Consider the following 20,196-nt stretch of genomic DNA (forward strand, 5'->3'; position numbering starts at 1 on the left):
TCCCAACCGAATAGAAAGATTCCCCTCATGTGTTATAGTTTTACATCAAGTCAACCACTTACAGTTCAAAAGAAATATTGTATCCTTACCTCCATCCCCAAAGATTTCTATTCAGTCATTGACTTCAGAACCTTAGTTCCTAAAAACTCTGTTTGAAAATACCTCAAAACAGAATAAAAATATCTTATTATCCAAAAAAAATACAGTGTTAAGAGAAAAAGATAAAACTACAAAGAAAAAGAAAGAGTATCTGGGTTGGAAAGAAATGCTAGAAGAAAATGAACATGAAAGAGATGGAGAAAGACGCAAATTTTGGAACAGAAAGACAAATATCTTTACATTTAGCAGCTTTTTCATATAATACAAATTATCATTATAAAAGTGATCCAGTTTTAGCGATTGGAAGAATGACTAAAGTTTGTGCTGAATGTGGAGCTAAAAGTGGAAAGGAGAAATAAAAGGAATGTGTTGCTCAAATCATAAAGTCAAACATTTGTTGTTAGGTACACCACGAGAGTCTTTAAAAGCTTTGTTAAAAGGAAATTCAGTAATCCTAAGAAAATGTTCCTGCTGATGATGGTCATACTGCCAATATAAAAAAAAATGTACCTTTAGACGACAATGGATTTTTTCCTTACGTCCCCTTCTGTCACAAACGTTCATATTAATGTTGAAGTATGTAATTCAATCAAAAGTATCAAGTATGTTTGTAAATACATTAGCAAAGCTTCAGATATATTTTGCATTGAAGAAAACCAAAGATATGAAATGGAATGTTATAAAATGGGCAGATATACTGTCTCACATGAAGAAGAATGTTTGGTAGAAAAACATTTGCTATTCGTGATAATCACACACCTGTGACAATTTTAGATTGTCATTTAGAAAATGACTTGATGGTTTGGTACACGGATGAAACCCAAATCAAAGATCAGAATAAGCACCAAGGATTATACTTACTGAATTCTTTAAATTTTGTACTGAAGATGATATTGCCAAATCCTTATTTTACTATAAGGTACCTACTTACTATGTATGGAATAAACCAAAAAAATTATGGAAAAGATAGGATGGAAGCACCGAAGTTCAAGAACAGCCTGGTTTAAAATCCTGTGATACAATAGGTTTGTTTATTTTGAATTTTGCGCAAAGCTACACGAGGCTATCTGCGCTAGCCGTCCCTAATTCAGCAATGTAAGACTAGAGGGAAGGCAGCTAGTCATCACCACCCACCGCCAAGTCTTGGACTACTCTTTTACCAACGAATAGTGAGATTGACCGTCACGTTATAACGCCCCCATGGCTGAAAGAGTGAGCATGTTTGGTGTGACGAGAATTCGAACTCGCGCCCCTCAGATTACGAGTCGAGTGTCTTAACCACCTGACCATGCCGGGCCGATACAATAGGAAGAATATATGCCGTTCATTTCATCAATTTGAATGTTTTTATGTCAGAATTTTGCTTTATGAAAATCGTTGCCCAAACTCTCTTGAATGTTTGAGAACTGTATATGGACAAGACTATGAGATATTCAGAGAGGCCTTCAACTTGATGGGACTGATGGAAAATAACAATGGAATAAAACACTTGAATCAGCAGCAGCTATTACACATCCCATAAACCTTAGAAATGTATTTGCTGTGATGTTGGCTACATGTGCGATGTCAAATCTACTACAGTCATAGGGAGAGCAAGGCTGAAGGTATATGGTACAGAATTCAAAGAAAATCTCCTGACGAAGAATACAATTATGTTATTTTTAATGAAGCCCTTATTGGATTAGAAGACAAACTTAACACAATTAATGAAAAACGTCTCAAAGATTGTGCCCTCCCATCACCTACTAGAATAAAGATTAATGCTTTGTTAATTGAATATTTGAGACAAACTTTATGTACTGGCAGTAAAATCCAAGAACATGTTGAAGGAAATGAAAGAAACTAACAACTGATAAAAAGAACCCTTAAAATGGTTACTACTCCTAATGATAACATTATTTTCCTTGATACTCTTGGTGAAGCTGACAAAACATTTCTTACTAATCTCATCCTAGCAAAATGAAGATCACAAGAAAGCACTGCTATAGCAGTGGTTAGCTTCAAGAATTGCAGGTATATTATTGGAAAGTGGTAGCATGTTCATTGTTAAAATTACCATTTCACTTATCTCATAGCACTGAGTCAATGTGAAAGATCTGGAATTGCTAAATTTTATAAGAGAGCAAAGTAATCGTATAGGATAGGATAAATGCACTAAGTCTCACAAGTATACACTTAAAGCCTCAGATATAACATTTAGATTTCTTAGGAAAAATGAAATGATTCACTAATTGAAGGGTTGCCATTGTTTCTTTCAGAAGATTTCAGACAAACTCTTCCAGTTGTTACGAGAGGGCGCAGATGAACTCAGTGCAAGTCTGAAGGCTTCTTATATCTGGGATTATGTAGAAAAGATAAATTTATAAGAAACATTAGCGTGCACCTAACTGTCGAAAATATCGCTGGCTTATTTGCTAATTTTCTTTCAGCTACTGGGGATGGCAAAAACCCTAAGTTGTTACTACTAGACAAACTGCAGAACATTAGTTCAAATTGCTGAAGAACTTAAGGAAAAAACTTACTCAAATTTAAGTTTGAATTATTGTAATGTCAAATGGCTTTGTAAAAGATCAGTTCTAGCGCACAGAATGATACAGTGTATAAAATCAATGTACAACTGTTGAATAAACTTCGAGATGAAGAGAAATCCTTTAAGTCTTCTGATTCTGTTCCTGATATTAAGAACGTCATAACCTACACAACAGAATTCCTAAATTCACAAGAACCTCTGTCATGTTAGCTCATAAAATACATAAAAAGTGCTACAATACTGTTAATAAGAAACAATGTTGCTCCAAACTTTAGTGGTACTAGATTAGTAGTATAGTCTATGATGAAAAATGAAATTTCTGAAGTGTGTTATTTGTCGTTAGTTAAACTGGTTTGAATCATGCGATTCGTCTTCATTGAAGTATTATTTTGGTCATTGTATTTTGTAATAAAAAAGAAACAAAAATACTTTAACACTTAGGTAATCAACCTTTCATCATTTATAACAAACTGATAAAGCAGAAAGAACACATTTTCTGCCCTGTTAACATTTGGGAAATAAATAAATAAATAAAATCACCCTTCTACCTTAGTCACTTTAAAACAGCTCTAGCTGGATGGAAATTGTTTCAAATAACACTCCAAGAATTGCTATGAGGTGAAGTTTTCTAAGTATTTCATTTCACGGTGTTGGTTGATACGGTTACTTATAAGGGAAGCACGTTTCCATGTCCTAAAACAACTTTCATTAATAATGAATTTACATAACTGCGGCCCAGGGAACGAGTAATCCAGCTAGTATAGAATAGATTACATCATTTAAAGCAATAACCCTTGTATGAATAATTGTACTAAATACGTAAATAAGTCTCATATATGTTGTTATTCCGATTATGGGCGTGTACTCAATCAATCATAGAATAACGTATCTTACGGAGACTATTTGTTCCATATTTGGGCGCGGGTTGGCCCAATAGAAGAGCTCTGAAGTCATAGCAGGTGACCCGTGTCCACATCCATGCGATACAACAATATACTTTCCGCCATCTTTAAGCTGTAGGTGCGGTATTGAGAGAGTCAAAATCGCGGCGCGGGTGGTGAGTTCTAGAATGCTATTGACTGGCTGCTTTCTCTCTAGTCAGTAGTTCAAAATCCTGACTAATGGTAATTACCCTCAGAAGCTCTACCATAAATACAAATACAGTTATACATTATAAGTCTGAGTTGTTGAAGTTTGTGCAAGTTCATACTTAATTGAAACCAAGTCACTAGATGTCAAGATTTGTGAGTGGTGTGAAGGCAGACAAAGGCCTTCGGGATTTTAATCATAAAAATTCCTCTATTAAGATATTTTTATTAGTTGAATCATCTATTATAGATGCTATCACATAATGGAATGTTAAAAATATTTTGACGATGTTTATTTTGTTCCGATTTGGATTTCGCGCAAAGCAGCTCGAAGGCTATTTACGCTAACTATCTCTAATTTAGCAGTGATAAGACTAGAGCGAGGGAAGAACAGCTAATCAACATAACCCATCGACAAATTTTGGGCTACTATTTTACCAACAAATAGGGAGATAGATCGTCACATAATAACACCCTAGGCACTAAAGAACGAGCATGTTCAGTGACGAAGGTTCGAACCCACGACCCTCAGATTGTCAAAAGAGCGATCCAACTATCACGCTTTGCCAAGCCGTTCCTTGATCGTGTTTGAGTCGTTTGGAATAACAATTTTTAACATTCTCGTGTTTTGTAAGTTAAGCTGTGAAAATATTTGTACTTCAACAGTTAGGGCCAAACTTGATATAAAAAAATGTAAAGTTTCAAATAATTAGATATATCTTGAGGTAATTGTAAATTTTTGCCTTTCTCTTTTATATAGTGACAACAGATCACAGTTCTTGCGGCCTGATTTTGGATATCAGAGTTAGCTGGGCATATCTCGTTTTCTCAAATGATTACTTGCAAAGATTTAGTATACTCGTATGGCTAAGCTAGGTAATGCAAACCTGAATGATTTCATTACTTCGTTTGTTTAATCATCACTACCTCTTATAATCCACCGTACCAGATTTGAAGTATCGTACCTTTTTATTCACATTCCTTGTTTTGGTAGGTTGGTAGCGCTTTCGCAGCTTTAGCACTGCTCTTAAGCCAACCTGATTAAATATAATACATAAGACATTAAATACAATATTTCTAGCAAAATTGAAATACCTATATAGCAGATACGTCCCAGTAAAAATAAAATAGAAATTAATACAAATAATAATTATATATTATACAAAATCCATAAGCAATAACATAACTAAAGATCACAAGTTATTTGAGTAAGAATTAAATTACTTCGATTTTGTACAGCTTTAACAGAATAATCTTTTACGTTAATTATTAGAAAATAAAAATGGAAAACGAAGAACAGTAAGCTTCTCGTAATACATCAAGGATACTTAAGATACAACTGTAAAAAATGTTTTAAATGCCTTGGGTTTCTAACATAAAACTTAGTTGATTCATTATATATTTTTAATTTGGCCAACGTAATATTCACAACATATTTTATATTTTAAATACATGTAGGTACATTTTTAGAACAGTAAGAGTTATTTATTAGTTTGTTAGCTTAAAATTAAGCACAAAGCTACACACAACGGGTATCGAAACCCCATTTTTAACGGTGTGAGCCCGCAGACATGTCGCTGTGCCACTTGAGGGCGAACTGCAAGAGAAATATCTTTCGATTTTAAATATAAGAATTCCATCTGCGTTTGTAATGATATAACTTAGATTACAAACTTGACATCCAAAGTTCTTAGACTGAGTAATCGGCCCGGCATGACCAAGAGGTTAGGGCGCTCGACTAATCTGAGGGTAGCGGGTTCGAATCCCCGTCACACCAAACATGCTCGCCCTTTCAACCGTAGGGGAGTTATAATATTACGATCAATCCCCCTATTTGTTGGTAAAAGAGTAATCCAAGAGTTGTTGGTGGGTGGTGATGGCTAGCTGCCTTTTCTCTAGTCTTACACTGTTGAATTAGGGACGGCTAGCGCAGCCAGCCCTCGTGTGGCTTTGCACGAAATTCAAAAACAAACAAACACTAAGTAAACAATCAATTTACTGTTGAAAGTTTTTACAAACCTATATATTTTTTTTGGATATACGGAGTGAAATATCTGACAATAGCTCTTTCTTTATAAAACGACCAATTCTCTCGCGTATATAGATTTTCGAAGTAACAGTCATAGACAATTCAAAATAAATACAGTATCTCATGTCTGTTAGGAAAGAGAATTGTGCAGATTGCTAACAATAAGGTCAAAAGAAATATAAGAATAAGTGACTTAAAAACGTTTTCATTAAATTGAAATTATCCACGTAACCCATTTGACAACTGCATATTGAGCGCCCAGATATGTGCTAATAATCAATTAGGAAGGTTAGCAATTATTAATACATGTACCTCAGCGTTACAAGTTAATATTAACGAATAAAGTACTTTGATTGTATATCTAGTAGTGTAAGCAGACTTGTAACTAGTATTAGTGTTATTAGAGCCATCTAAAATTTAAACTGTTTATAAACAAAATACTAAAGACAGACGAGAAGGTATCACTCGCTGTAGTAACTAAAGTTGCAAACTTTGTAATCTGTTATATTACCAATACTAATACCGTTAGGAATACACATGGAACTATTATTTCCCTGGTGAAAGTTACGTTGGCCAAGTTGAACATTTAAAACATAAAATGAATCAACATAACTTCCATGTTAGAAACCCACGTCATAATTATTTAATATACTTAGAACAAATTTGCAATTGTATTTTAAGCATCAATGGCCTATTAAAATAAGTTTACTTTTCTGTTTTGCTTTTTAGTTTTCTGATGAACAACACAAGAAAGAAGTTTATGAAAGTTATTTTACAAACACAAAATTAGAAGTAACTTGAATCTCATACAAATAAGTTACGAATGCTTTATATTTTACTCACAAGTTGTTATTGATTATGGATATCACATAATATACATTCATTAAGTATATATTAATTTTTACAATACGCTACTTGGATGTATGTGTGCACGAATGAAATATATATATCTTTCGGTGGATTGTGCGAGGTATAATACAAATATGTATCTTATTACACTGATCGATATATCATTATTTTAATAACAAATTTGATACAAAGTTGGGTACATTGAATGTAAAAATTATTTTTAAGGCAATCAAGAAAATCAGTATGTTCGGCTATTTTTACCCCTCTAGATGGATTCCTGTACGTGGTGAAAGGATCTCTAAGAGATGGTTCCGTACTTTCAGTTTACCACCTTTGGAATCTGAAGATCCACTCACGTGTTTGTTGTGCGTGGCGACCCGTGAAGGGGAGAAGAGAATCCTGGCGTTGCGAGGTCCAACCCTAACACACCACTTTGGCCTTGAATTCCTGTAGTCGGGTGGTCTTGAAATAAACCCCCTCTCAGGGTCAAACAAATACTAGTATTGACGTTCTCAACAGGTGTTGTGGACATAATGTCTGATGCTAGTGTTTGGTTACAGTGTTATAGAAATCCTGACATTGCTGTAATGTCCTTGTTTGGCATTGCAGTACTTCCCCTTATAGGGATCCGGGGTGGGTGGTAGAGTGAGCACTGTAATGTTCTTAATTTATTATGGATACCCCCCTATTTATGAACATCAAAATAAAAAACAAAAATATATTATCGAAAAACGGCCACGTATGGACAACTCTTTTATACAATCACCATAGAAGTTGAACTAAACACCTCGATTTCTCATACTGCATTTATTGTCTGAGAAATCTTTAGGGTAGATGTTCCCCTTTTTCATTCACAAGGAATTAGAGGGGCTTGCTGGCTCCCCCAAGTCAATAAGAAAGCTGCACTCAGGAGATATCTTTGTAGAAACATCTTCACTACAAACCAAACACATCATGAAGTCGAAAGCTATGGGCGATATACCTATTGAGGTTACTCCCCATGCACGTTTGAATTCTACTAGAGGCCTTATAGTTGAGAGGGATTTAAAGAATATTCTCGAGTTGGAGATCTTCGCTGATTTATCCAACCAAGGCGTTTCCGACGTACAAAGACATTTTGTCGTGGATCTTTAACTATGCTCGTTGTGGTGGTAAAGACCACAACGCCTAGGAGTACGAATTGAAACAACATTGTGTTAACTGTAGTGGTTTACACACCACCTACTTTCGATCTTGCCCTAAATGGGTGGAAGAGAAAGAGCTGCAAAGTTTAAAAAACTGTAAACAATATTTCTTACCCTGAGACTCGAAGGTTGCTGTCCCCTGCTCCATTCTGTTTCTGCAGTGGGAGTGCAGACAGATCTTTCTGTGCCTCCAACAAAGTTGTTCTCCAATTATGTGAAGAGTGTTTTGCTCTCTGTAGTTAAGAAAGTAGACAAGTAAATCTCTGTACCCACCAATCCTTCCAGTAACTGTTCGGGTCCACTTCTTTTGCCCCAAGATGTTGAACGAGTATTCGTTCTCGACCTCATTCATGATAGAACCTCCTGCCCACTCGATCCAGGTCAGAATCTATGGGGGTCGAAATATCTCCTTCTATTAAAGAAAAACAACGTTGTCGTGAATCGAAATGTTCTCCACCCAGTTCTACATCTAAATAAAAAGGGCCACATTGATACAATGGAATTGTCGAGGTTTTCATTCTAATATAGATGACATTAAGGATTTAGCTGATTCTTATCAGTCTGCATGTCTTTCCTTACAGGAAATGTTTCTGGAACCTGAAGATGCAGTTTTCTGTTTCTGCAGTGGGAGTGCAGACAGATCTTTCTGTGCCTCCAACAAAGTTGTTCTCCAATTATGTGAAGAGTGTTTTGCTCTCTGTAGTTAAGAAAGTAGACAAGTAAAAATCTGTACCCACCAATCCTTCCAGTAACTGCTCGGGTCCACTTCTTTTGCCCCAAGATGTTGAACGAGTATTCGTTCTCGACCTCATTCATGATAGCCCTCCTGCCCACTCGATCCAGGTCAGAATCTATGGGGGTCGAAATATCTCCTTCTATTAAAGAAAAACAATGTTGTCGTGAATCGAAATGTTCTCCACCCAGTTCTACATCTAAATAAAAATGGCCACATTGATACAATGGAATTGTCGAGGTTTTCATTCTAATATAGATGACATTAAGGATTTAGCTGATTCTTATCACCCTGCATGTCTTTCCTTACAGGAAATGTTTCTGGAACCTGCAGATGCAGTTTTCTTTGTACAGAAAAGACAAGTTGTGTGATAAATGAGTACATGAAGAGGTGACACTGCTGGTCGATCAGAATGTGCCCGCACTGTCTTTGCCATTCGTTACACCCTTGGATGGCGTTGCCATCCATGTTTACTTGGTTTATACTATCATTGTTTGTTCTCTCTATCTGTTTCTTGGAGAGATCTATGATTAATCAGACCTTAATGCTCTCATCGAACAGTTGCCATCTCCCTTTTTAATCCTTAGGGATTTTAATGGACATAATTTCCTCTGGGTTGGTGCTAATACCTTTCGTAAGTATCCCACACTTTCAGCCTACATTGCTTTTCAGAAAACCTATGCACATGCTTGGCAGGTAAAACATCAAAACCAGAAGGAATCTTAGATTATGTTCACAACTATCATCTCTTCTGCAACAGTTCCAAAGTCACATGGGACAAGATTCAGAAGATTAGTCAGCAATATACTTTCGACCACTATTAATCTTGCTTTCTGATGGCCAGGAAATTGTTGATGCCAAGAGATGGGAGATGAATCACCTAGCACTTTTTTTTGGGCAGATCGTTTCTATGACTATAACTACTCCTTTATACTGACAGAACTCAAGTTTCCTCCTCATCAGTCTGGCAGTACATCAGTCAGACCTGATCATATTTACTACAAGATGCTGTGCCATCTTTCTCCTGCCTCTGTTGCTATTATTCCGGTTGTTTTTAACTGCATCTGGTAACAGAATGTTTTTCCTGATGTTTGGCACCAGACTATTCTCCTCTCTTTTTCTAAGCCTGGAACTGATTCAAAGATTTCTTCATACTACCATTTAATTGTTTTCACGATGTCTATCTTTAAGATCTTAGAGAGGATGGTTAATTTTCGTCTTCTTTAGTTCATCGAATCAAACAGATTCCTCTCGCCCACTCAGTGTGGGCTCTAAGGATAGTACTCCACTGTGGACCACCTGAATCGACTTGAAACGTCAATCAGGGAAGCATTTCTCAAGCTCTATGTTACTTCTCGTGAATATTAAGAACGACTGGCCCATTTCTCTTTATCATACTTTTCTATCCAGCTCTTCTGGATTCCGAGCCACGTTGGTATTCGCGGGAACGAGCTCGCTGACATCGAAGCTAAGTTCGTCTACTCTGGTGCTATCACGATCGTGCCTGTCCCATACATGGACTACGGTCTGTTTTCATAGCTCGGCTCTGCGCCAGTTGCCAGCTGACTCAAAGTGAGCAACATGATAACAAGCTTTTTCAGATCAAACCTTCTGTTGCTCTTGTCCGTCTTTCTTCCGTAAGGATCGAAGGAACAAGTTGTCCTAACTAGGCTATGCATTGGTCACAATTTTTAACTCATCGTTTTCTTTAACCTGGGACTGATGCACCAATGTGTGGTCTATATAATACTCAACTCTCAACAGCCCACATTTTACTCTCGTGCCATCGTTGCGACCGTGAGCGACGGCACCATGTTTTTACCATGGGTTCACTCTTGATGTCGGATACTGTCATTGGCAATGGTGGCACTGTCCACCTCAGTTGTTGTTTTTTTAAATTTTGAATGGCCATTGACTTTATAAATTCTATTTAATTCGAAAATCGGGCTTTTTTGTCTTAACACGATTCCCTTTTACATATTTTAACAATTTTACTTTTATTTTTTTGGCGCAAAGCAACTGGGCTATCTGCACCAATAAACGCCAAACAACCATTTTTCGGCGTGCACATTGAAATTTGCTGTGCCGAACACGTTCGTTTACTTTCAAATACATTTCTGGGATTTTTGCAGTGATAAACATATGTGTTCAATTTCGATATTCACTTGAAAACTTGCCATTATGCGTAACAGTCACATCAAACGGTACAGCTACATAGTTCTTGCGAGACTAGGCAGTTGGGAAATATTACATACCTAAACGTAGACTGTGCTACCTGGGATAAGATTAAATAACTAAACGTATACTATACAGCATAGGAGAAAATTAAATAACTAAACGTAGACTGTGTTACATAGGAGAAATTAACATACCTACCCGTAGATTGTAGCTTACTGTGCTTATAGACTCTAACGTTAAAATTAAGACTCTAAAAACGAAAGCGAAGAGCTCTAAAGCTGAATGGAGTATAAGAAGTTAAGCTGATGAAAAATTGATTAAACTGACAAAGTTCACACAATTACGAGAAACAACGAAATACTGTTAAAACATAATAAGAAATAATTTAACAGATGTGATACTAATGAGTGAGTAAAATTATAGTATGATATGAACTTTTAGTTATAACTGAAAAACTAATTATAAACAAAAAGTAGTTGCTTTTAATTACACGAAATGAATATTAAAAAATTCTCATCCAATTTTCAGAATTATATATATACTTAATTTGTAACTTATAAAAGTATTTCAATTTTTTTTTGTTTAAAATCACTGATACAACTTTTAACAAAGTCGACACAAATTTAAAGATATTTTTCTTCTTCAATATCTTTTTATTTTGATAAAATCCGTATTCGCTAAAATACACATTGCTCACTGATAACCAACTGCTCATTCGCAGAAAACAATAAATAAATAAAAATAAGATTTGATCTTCATCTCGTTACCTTTTTACTTCATTGTAAAATAAGTGAACCTCACAAATTTCACCTCAAAGCTTTTTGAAGAAGCTATATTAAGAAACAACTACAGGTTGTATATACAATCTTTACAAATATTTTAATGTTCATGCAGTGAGAAAGTTTGGAATCCACAACCTTACCTAATAAAAACCTATATCCTATTTGAAATTTCGCTAACTTGCTTTCAACTTGAATGAATGCATCTTTAACCAAGATGGCACAAACGCTTTTATATCTCAAACACACACTCGTCTACGTATTATAGATTGTTTTGAGTGACATCTATAGATCAACAGACCCCTCTTTGTTTTAGAGCGCACTATGAGTAATTTATGCTTGTTTCTTATTGTTTATCTTTGACGTAAACTCTCACAGAATTACTGAAATCATTCGAAAGAGAAGAAACGTTGTTAGTAAGTCATACGTTCCTTGAACTCCTAATCACAAGATACCATTTTATGTCTTTGTCTAACATATTTTTGGAATATTTTCTCTCAGTGTACGAATTTGGTTGTTTATACTTATAAAATAAACACCCTCGTTTACATAATAACAAAAGCGACACAAACAAATATAAAATGTACACCAACTCATGCACATAACATTTACTGAAGGGTTATATTGAGTAAGCGATATTGTGCAGTGCATATACGAAAAATGATTAAGAATTTAAGTTCAACCGCCATGAGCATACAAGTCAGGATTTATTGGGGTTGTTACTTCGTTAACTACAGTTGCCGTCATTATTTCTACAGAAATCTAAAGACTTGAATAAATATTGCAAACGAAATATTTAGCAGACTCACGAATAGACCTTTTGGAAGAAGTTACTTGGATTAACCTTGTGTCTTTTGGAATATTAAGTCTAACACACACTCACGTTTCATGTTCAAGAATCTATTTATGATAACATTTATTTCACAGACCGTTCTCAGAACAACGCTAACGGGATCTGGATAGCTTACATATAAGTAATTTCGACTCTTCATGTCATAATAAATTTCAGTTTCTCACACAAATGAGACATGATTCTTCTTTGAAAGCGCATATGAACAAATCAAAGGTCTAAAAAATCCTGTAAAATATGCTATTCCTTTAAAATCTATAATTATTTAAAAATATACAGCCTAGTGTGAATTTTATTACTAATATAAGACCTGCTGGTTTCACTGTTACCATATTTCGGTATTTAAAACTCTAATAAATCAGTTTCACTTCTGTTTAATAAACAGAAACGTGACCCCACGAACGGCTGTTTGTGCTAGTGATTATTAATCGTAGTATTCACACTTCTTGGAAAAAACTGAACATTTTTCTATAAACAAAGGGCACTGTTTTTTCTTCTAGGAAGTATAGCACGAGAAAATGCTCTTTAATCATACTCAAAGCATCAAAATGATTCAATGTACAGAGCTCAAAATTTTCATAAATTTTAATGATATAAACTGAAATACTTTTATATATTAAACGCGGTACCAGTTATTGAAATATGACAGTTTCTTTTTTCAGAACTCTGGTTTTTGAGCACTACATTAAAAAATTACATCTATAAAAATATAATCAAGCCCGCATGTAATAGCCCTAGTGAAAGTTGTGTTGTTGTGAGGAGGGTGTTTTTATTTAAAATTGTGTTATATTATAATGCAATGGTTGTTGCTCACATCACAGTTATATTTCTAATTGTCAGAACTTTGAAAACCCCAAATATGAAATTTTTATGGATGTTTGTTTGTGGATCAATTCAAAAGATGGTGAAGTTTTGATTACACACATAAATACTAACATACACACTACGTCCATTAAGGTAAGATAATATTGTTAGAAACCATAACAAACTAATAGGTCTGAATGACAGGACCATAAAAACTCTAAATCTAATTTGAATTCCGTAATTAAGAGAGACAGTGATACATTGTTGGTTTGCTATAGTGAGTATACTAGAAGCCTCGAAAGATATAACTTTTATAAATGCTTACTAATTGAAAAACTACAGATATTTGACAATAAACTTTTGTTTCTTTCGAACATTAAAAACCATTTAACTTAGAGAATTAACTTCCGACGTTAGTATTTCTACGAGAGCATTAGGTATTTGCATAGGTGAAAGAATTACGTGTGCTCAGTGAAGCAGCCAGCTAGCCCACCCGTCAAGTGAATTGTGCATGTGTATTAACGTAGAATTAATTCGCTTCTCGTGAACAGTTGAAAAATTTTTAGTTCCCGACTAGATAGAAGACTCGGTATTGTTTGTAAGTTTGTAAAACTTTTGTACTGAAATTACTATCTGTAATAACCGTTATCAGAATTTGTATTGTTGTTTGTATATTCAAATATATTTGTGTTAAGAAAGAAAATTGTATATATTAATCTTGTTGGAAAATATCATAAATTCGATACACATTAACATTCAATTAGCTCCCGAGTTAACATTTCAGGCTATTTGAAATTGTAATAAGTAATATAATAAATCGGAGACTCATCAGAGATAAATTATAATACATAATATACCTTATTAAAATTGTCTTGTATTATACACTTCCTACAACCTTTTACTGGTTTGGTTTCATATTAAAACTCTCGTGTTTTTACATTTCCTACAAACATTTACTGGCTTGGTATCATATTAAAACCAATAAGCTTTCACTGGCTCAGTACCATACTGAAAGCGAAAATGTTTTACTGGTTTGGTACCATATGCACACCGACAATCTTTTACTGTCTCTCCGCGTGTTGCGAGGATCTCGAAACTTGAGTTGGTAATAATACTGGCTATCTGTAGTATTTTGCATACACACATACTACATTGTTGATTCTTACGCTTGAGAATCTTCTACAAATTTAGAAAACCGGCGGGACGTTTGCAATACACGTTTAACAATAAGTCACATGCATTTCTGAACATATATTTAACTAAAAGAAACGTCAATATTAAAATAAACATACATCAATGAATCAATTACAAGTGCCAAACCAGAAAAAGTCTGTCACAAAAGTATAACATGGAAGAGGTTCAACAGAGTGCCAAAGCAGTAAAAGTTTATCAGTTTTAATATGATGCCATACCAGTTAAAGATTATTGGTTTTGATATGGTACGAAACGCGTAAAATACTGTCGGTTTTAATATGGTACCTTCACAATAATAAACAGAGGACTATTTTTACTTAATACCAAACTACGTCATCTTGGCATGACAATAAAACATGATAAGGAAGTGAATCCTACACAAGCCAATAATGTGGTGCTTAATAAGAATATGCTGAGTGGTTCACGCATTTTCCCATAAAATAGATATAAAAAGGAAAATCACAAAAGTACAGTCAGATTGCTAAAGCCGATTTCTTACTGTCAGTGAACAGTGGCGTCACGGTATACAACAAGATTTATGATGAACATAAGAACAGTTTGATTACGAATTATTAAAACCATTTATTTGAGTCTTTTTTTACATTAAATATGTTACATACATTAGTGTCATTCTATTTCTTTGTACAATCGTGTTATCACTCTTTTCAACTTTAACAAAAATGGTTATTTCTAAAATATGATTCAGAGATCAAATACGTACGTTACAAAACAATCTAATACAGGCGACTATGCCACTAACATCATTACTACTTATACCAGAAGAGCGACTAAAACATCTTCCTGTTACCTGTTATTTGGTTGTCTATCATATTAATGTCATCACGCCCGAAATTTGTTGCGATGTTGGCTGTTTTATATCAAGATTTATAATCTACTTTGAAAACTTCAACTCTTCAAATTTCTCAGAGTTCCAAAAGGGTGAAGAGCATGGGCAAATACAGTTAAAAGAAATAACTAGGTTCCAACTAAATAAACAATTATATGCAGTAAATATCTCGTATAAGGTATAAATAATATACTATTGTTACTATTATTCTACGCCTAATATACGTCTTATTACAATTGTATTGAAACTTACGTTATGAATGTAGAAGCTGCAAATTTTGTGTAGTAAAATTTCTGGTGGAAAGGAACTCATTTTTATGCCTTAAACTGACAGAAACGTGAATAAGTTGCTAATTTGATTTTTGACCAACAAGCCAATGTATGATATTTATATTACGGAATATTCGAAAATTAAATATATTAACTAAACAAATGTTCAAGCACATTGATGTGTATGCAGCTATTATTAACACTATCTCATCGTACTATTTTTGGCTTTAAACTGTTTAGAACTTCCGGCAGACTTCACAAAGGCTATCTGCACAAGTCGCGCCTAATATAGCACTGAAAGACTAGAAGGAAGGCAGCTAGTCAACATCACTCACCGCTTAATGTTGGGTTACTTTATTACCGAAGAATAGTGGGACTGATTGACACCGAATAATGCCCCCACGGCTGGAAGGGCAAGCATGTTTGGCGGGCCCATACCAGTTTTAAAAATCAATAATGTGTAACAGATGTTTAGTACTTTGACAGGTACTGAAAATATGGTGCCTCCGATGAATGATAATTTTTATAGTCGTTTGTATAAACACTTTACTTTTGATATGCGTAAATGTCGCCATATTTAGTGTTAAACCATTTGTTTAAACCTGTTTACTACCCAGGTCAGCGTGAGGATGGAGCTTTTAAATCCCATTAACATTTCTTAATATCTTTGTGAAGCTGTTGTATCCAAATAATTAAGTTGTTGAAGTGTAATTCTCGATGCTCTTGAAATTGAAGCTAATGCAACCATACTGTATTGAGGTTATGAAAAGAGCTGAGATCCCGATAACTAGCCATTCTTTACTGAGGCGTATAACCACTCCATTATTTATAAATATGTGTTTCGTCTATTATAGCATGTGTTCAGCAGGATTGGTTTAGGTGTTGGTTTGTGAAAAGGTTCTATGTTTATGGAAAGGAAGAGACAGTATAGAATACAGATCCCACTGTAGTCCTCCAACATAAAAATAAAAAAGCGAGGGGTCCACGAACAAAACAATTTAAAAACAACTATGATAAATATAAAGTATTTAGTGAATTACAGGCTTATCGAAGAACTTCCTTAAGAACTATGAAAAAAAACAACTATGGTTATTGAAATTAATAGTTTTAATATTTAACCTGAAAAGTAATCTTTTTAACCAAGTCTCCAAAAATGTTCGCATGTGTAAAAGGCAACGTACACGACTTATTTCCAGTTGTGAATTAATTTATTTCTTTAGGATGTTTTTGTAACACACTACATAAAACTTAACCTCCAGTGGATCAGAGGTATGATGAAGGTTTATAACGTTAGAAACTAACTAAAAAACTGCGCTTAACTAAAAAAAATCTTCTTAATATAGAAAATTAATATATATTAATAATACACGAAGAAAAAATAATTCGTTCAAAAATAAATGAAATTTACAACGTCAAATTAAGTGTTATGTGGCCTAGTAATTAGTGTGTTCGTCTGAAAATGAAAGATCGAAGCTTTGAGCCGCGATATACCTTTAAATACGCTCTGAACTTTTCGGCAGTGGAAGAACTATGGAAGTATCAATCAATCCCGCTATAAAGTAAGAGCTGTCATGTAGAAAGTGGGTGCTATTGATTGCTTTCCCCTCTGGTCAGAAATTCTAAATTAAGAATGTCCATGTCTGAATCTTGCGTTCTCTGAACTGGCGGTTTAGTCCTTGTGTCGTTCAAAATGCCGTACAAGTTGAATATACCAAATACTAGCAATACTTTTCGTAATAAAGTGTAGAGATATATGGCTGAGAATGACCTAGTCTCGTAGTTGATACTCCTGGACTGTGAATCTGATGATTCATGGTTCATGTTCTGTTGCAGTAGAAACGTGCTCCACACTTTGTGGTCATGAATGCACTACAATAGTGAATCAAATAGTGGCGGTCATATCTCAATATTCAGCATAGAAAGAGCAGCCGAAAAGTTAGGGTTTGTGCTGTTGGCTAGTTGCCTTCCCATTGTGTAGCTTTACACAAGAATAAAAAAAAAGTATACAAGTTATTAATAGTTATATATACAACTAGTAAAAGTACCTGCTTTCGCTGAGATTATTAGGTTAATAATGTGTATATTTTGGACCAATTTTAGCATAAAGGTATACCCTATATACTTTTGCCGATAAGTAACATAACATAAAAGCTACTTTTCGAACACATTGTTACCAAAACGCACTGGCGTTTCTATATATATATATTAGAAGTTGTTATATGAGGAATCCCTAATTTTCTATGTTTTTTTTTGCTAGCTTGCCTCATGGAAAAGATGTGCACACAAGTGAATGAGTAATAATATTCAGGTGTACACCTGCAGAATCCAGTTAGTTTGGGTGCAGATTTCAGGTTTCTCGGCTCCTTCCTCTTGAAGCTATGGCAGTCATACAGACACGTGCGCATGTGCGTGTCTTTCTGTTTGTTATTTCTATTTGCACTCTGATAAACGACTTATTTTTATGTGTTTTATCACTAGTTTGCCTCCTTAATAAGGTGCGCCTGCGCACGCATATGGATCAGTAATAATACCCAGGTTTACACCCTCAGAGTCCACTTAGTATGGGCGCAAAATTTTAGGTTTCTAGGTTCCTTCCTCTTGGAGCTTTGGCGGTCACATAAACAGATTAACAAGATACACCCTTTAATTATTCTAGATGAATAAATACATATCTATACAGTCAATGTTTTGCTCTTTTTAGTTAAAAAACGTTTATTATTTTATTTTCAAGTATTGCGTTAGCAGTATATTGGTTTGTAATACTCTAACAGCTATATACTGCAAAAGTGAGAAGAGTTTTGTATTTCATAAGGATTAAGCTTATTAGAAGCTGGTATTTACAGCGCGCTTGTTTCATATTATTTTATAATTCCACTATAAATATTATGCATTAAGTAAATTTCACGAAGTTAACAATAATTTGCAAGTAATTATAATACATCTCCTGTTTTCTGGTCCAATGTTATCTGTCCATCTACGTATGGTGCAGGCATTTAGTGAACTCCACGTTTAAGGCGACTGATTAACTCTACTCAAGTACTAATATTATATGTTTCTGTCTTCGTGCTAGTTAAGAACGATATAAGTGTTGAAAGTATCTGTTACAAATTTCCAATATCAGGCCAGAACTCTAGAAAATATTTGTTTTCTCCTAATACAGAGAGTTATAAGCTAATTACCTTTATTATACAACTTTAGGATATAATTTACCGTATATCCGTGTAATATTGTTTTCTCTTTATTGCTGTTTTATGAAACGTTTTTATAACTTGTGTCGCATTTTCTCTGTGGCATCGCAGGATTCTGAAATATCCTAGAGCAAGATCTTTCTCTGGACTTCTCTACTGTCAATCTATTTTTCTACGATATCATATGAGTATCAACAGTAATTCATTTTCCTTTTTATTCCGAATACCTCTTCTCTGTTTTCCATGAAATCATTTAACATCAAATAATATTTCCCGACAGTAAAATATACGAGTATTTTAAGCGATTACAATCCACTGGTGTTTAGTTTCCATTATTTGAGATTTTACTGCATGCCTCTTTCTCGGTAACAATGTCATAACACCTCTGAAGTGGAATTTTTCCAGCTCGTTCCTATTTGATGGACAGAATGTTTAGCCCTTACAGTTTTTCTTGCCCTGTTGAACTTCTTAGCCAAGTCTTTATAATTTTCAATAGCGAAATTGGTTGTTATTCATTTGTATCTATCATTGTGACAGTCAAACAGGAGGAAATCCTTATAAGCCGCGGGAATTGAAATTATTTCCTTTTATTTTTGAATGTCAACAATACCAATGGTGGAGACCCGGCATGGCCAGGTGGTTAAGACGTTCGACTTGTAATCCGAGGGTCGCGGGTCCGAATCCTCGACACACCACACATGCTCGCCCTTTCAGCCGTGGGAGCGTTATAAGTTTACGGTCAATCCCACTATTCGTTGGCAAAAAACGTAGTTCAAGAGTTGGCGGTGGGTGGTGATGATTAGCTACCTTCCATCTATTCTTAGACTACTAAATTATGGACGGTTAGCGCAGATAGCCCTCGTGTAGCTTTGCGCGAAATACAAAACAAGCCAAACCAAGCGTGAGGAGCGCGCATACCCAATTCAATTATTACTCATTAGAACCTTTATCAGCCTGCCCTCAAACTGAAATTATTTTAGACAGAATTAAAGTAAATTAATCTATGAGACCTTGGGCGTGGTTAAATACATCAATCGAAAAGGTTTGATTTCCTGAGCCCAAACTGTAATAGATCTCATATCAGTCAAACGATGACAGAGCTATGAGCTAAAAGTATGTTCTTAAAAACTTATTGTATGAGCCATTATGCCGCGGCAAAAAGAAAAGAAAAAAGTCATGCACGCTGTATAAACATTTTAAAACTGGATGATAAGGAACTACTGTCAACAATCAGCAACTTAGACAAGATTTCAGAGGTGGATATTTAAGTATTCTTCTCCTACAGATTTCACTTGAAAAAGTTGGGAAGATGTCATTCTTAAAGCTTTGCCAAATCTTCAGTTTTAAGTTTATAGTATTGGTGAATTAATAATTGAAATTTTTGTCATCATATTCAATATTTATAAATACACAGTATTGGTGGAACAGATTATAATTAATGTTTTCCAACTGTTATATTTCCGTATTATACATAATCTCATTATTACTCTAACAATATACGATGTATTATTTATATAAAACACATTTCACAAATGCATTCTCTAAAGTTTTTAAATGTATCAGCTATCCCGAGTA

At 34.7% G+C, this 20,196-nt stretch overlaps 1 protein-coding gene across 9 annotated transcripts in view; it reads right to left on the reverse strand.

Moving 5' to 3' along the window:
- Positions 1–20,196, reverse strand: part of LOC143256026 (uncharacterized) — a 216,379-nt gene that overhangs the window by 72,286 nt on the left and 123,897 nt on the right. For 2 of the 9 annotated variants that reach the window (XM_076512663.1, XM_076512623.1), the window contains exon 2: positions 7,894–8,191. The exons of the other annotated variants lie outside the window; for them this stretch is intronic. The gene's annotated coding sequence lies outside the window, so the exon portion shown is untranslated. The remainder of the gene's footprint in view (positions 1–7,893; positions 8,192–20,196) is intronic. 9 annotated transcript variants of the gene reach the window in all.

Source organism: Tachypleus tridentatus, chromosome 1, assembly GCF_004210375.1.
Source record: "Tachypleus tridentatus isolate NWPU-2018 chromosome 1, ASM421037v1, whole genome shotgun sequence".
NCBI lineage: Eukaryota > Metazoa > Arthropoda > Merostomata > Xiphosura > Limulidae > Tachypleus > Tachypleus tridentatus.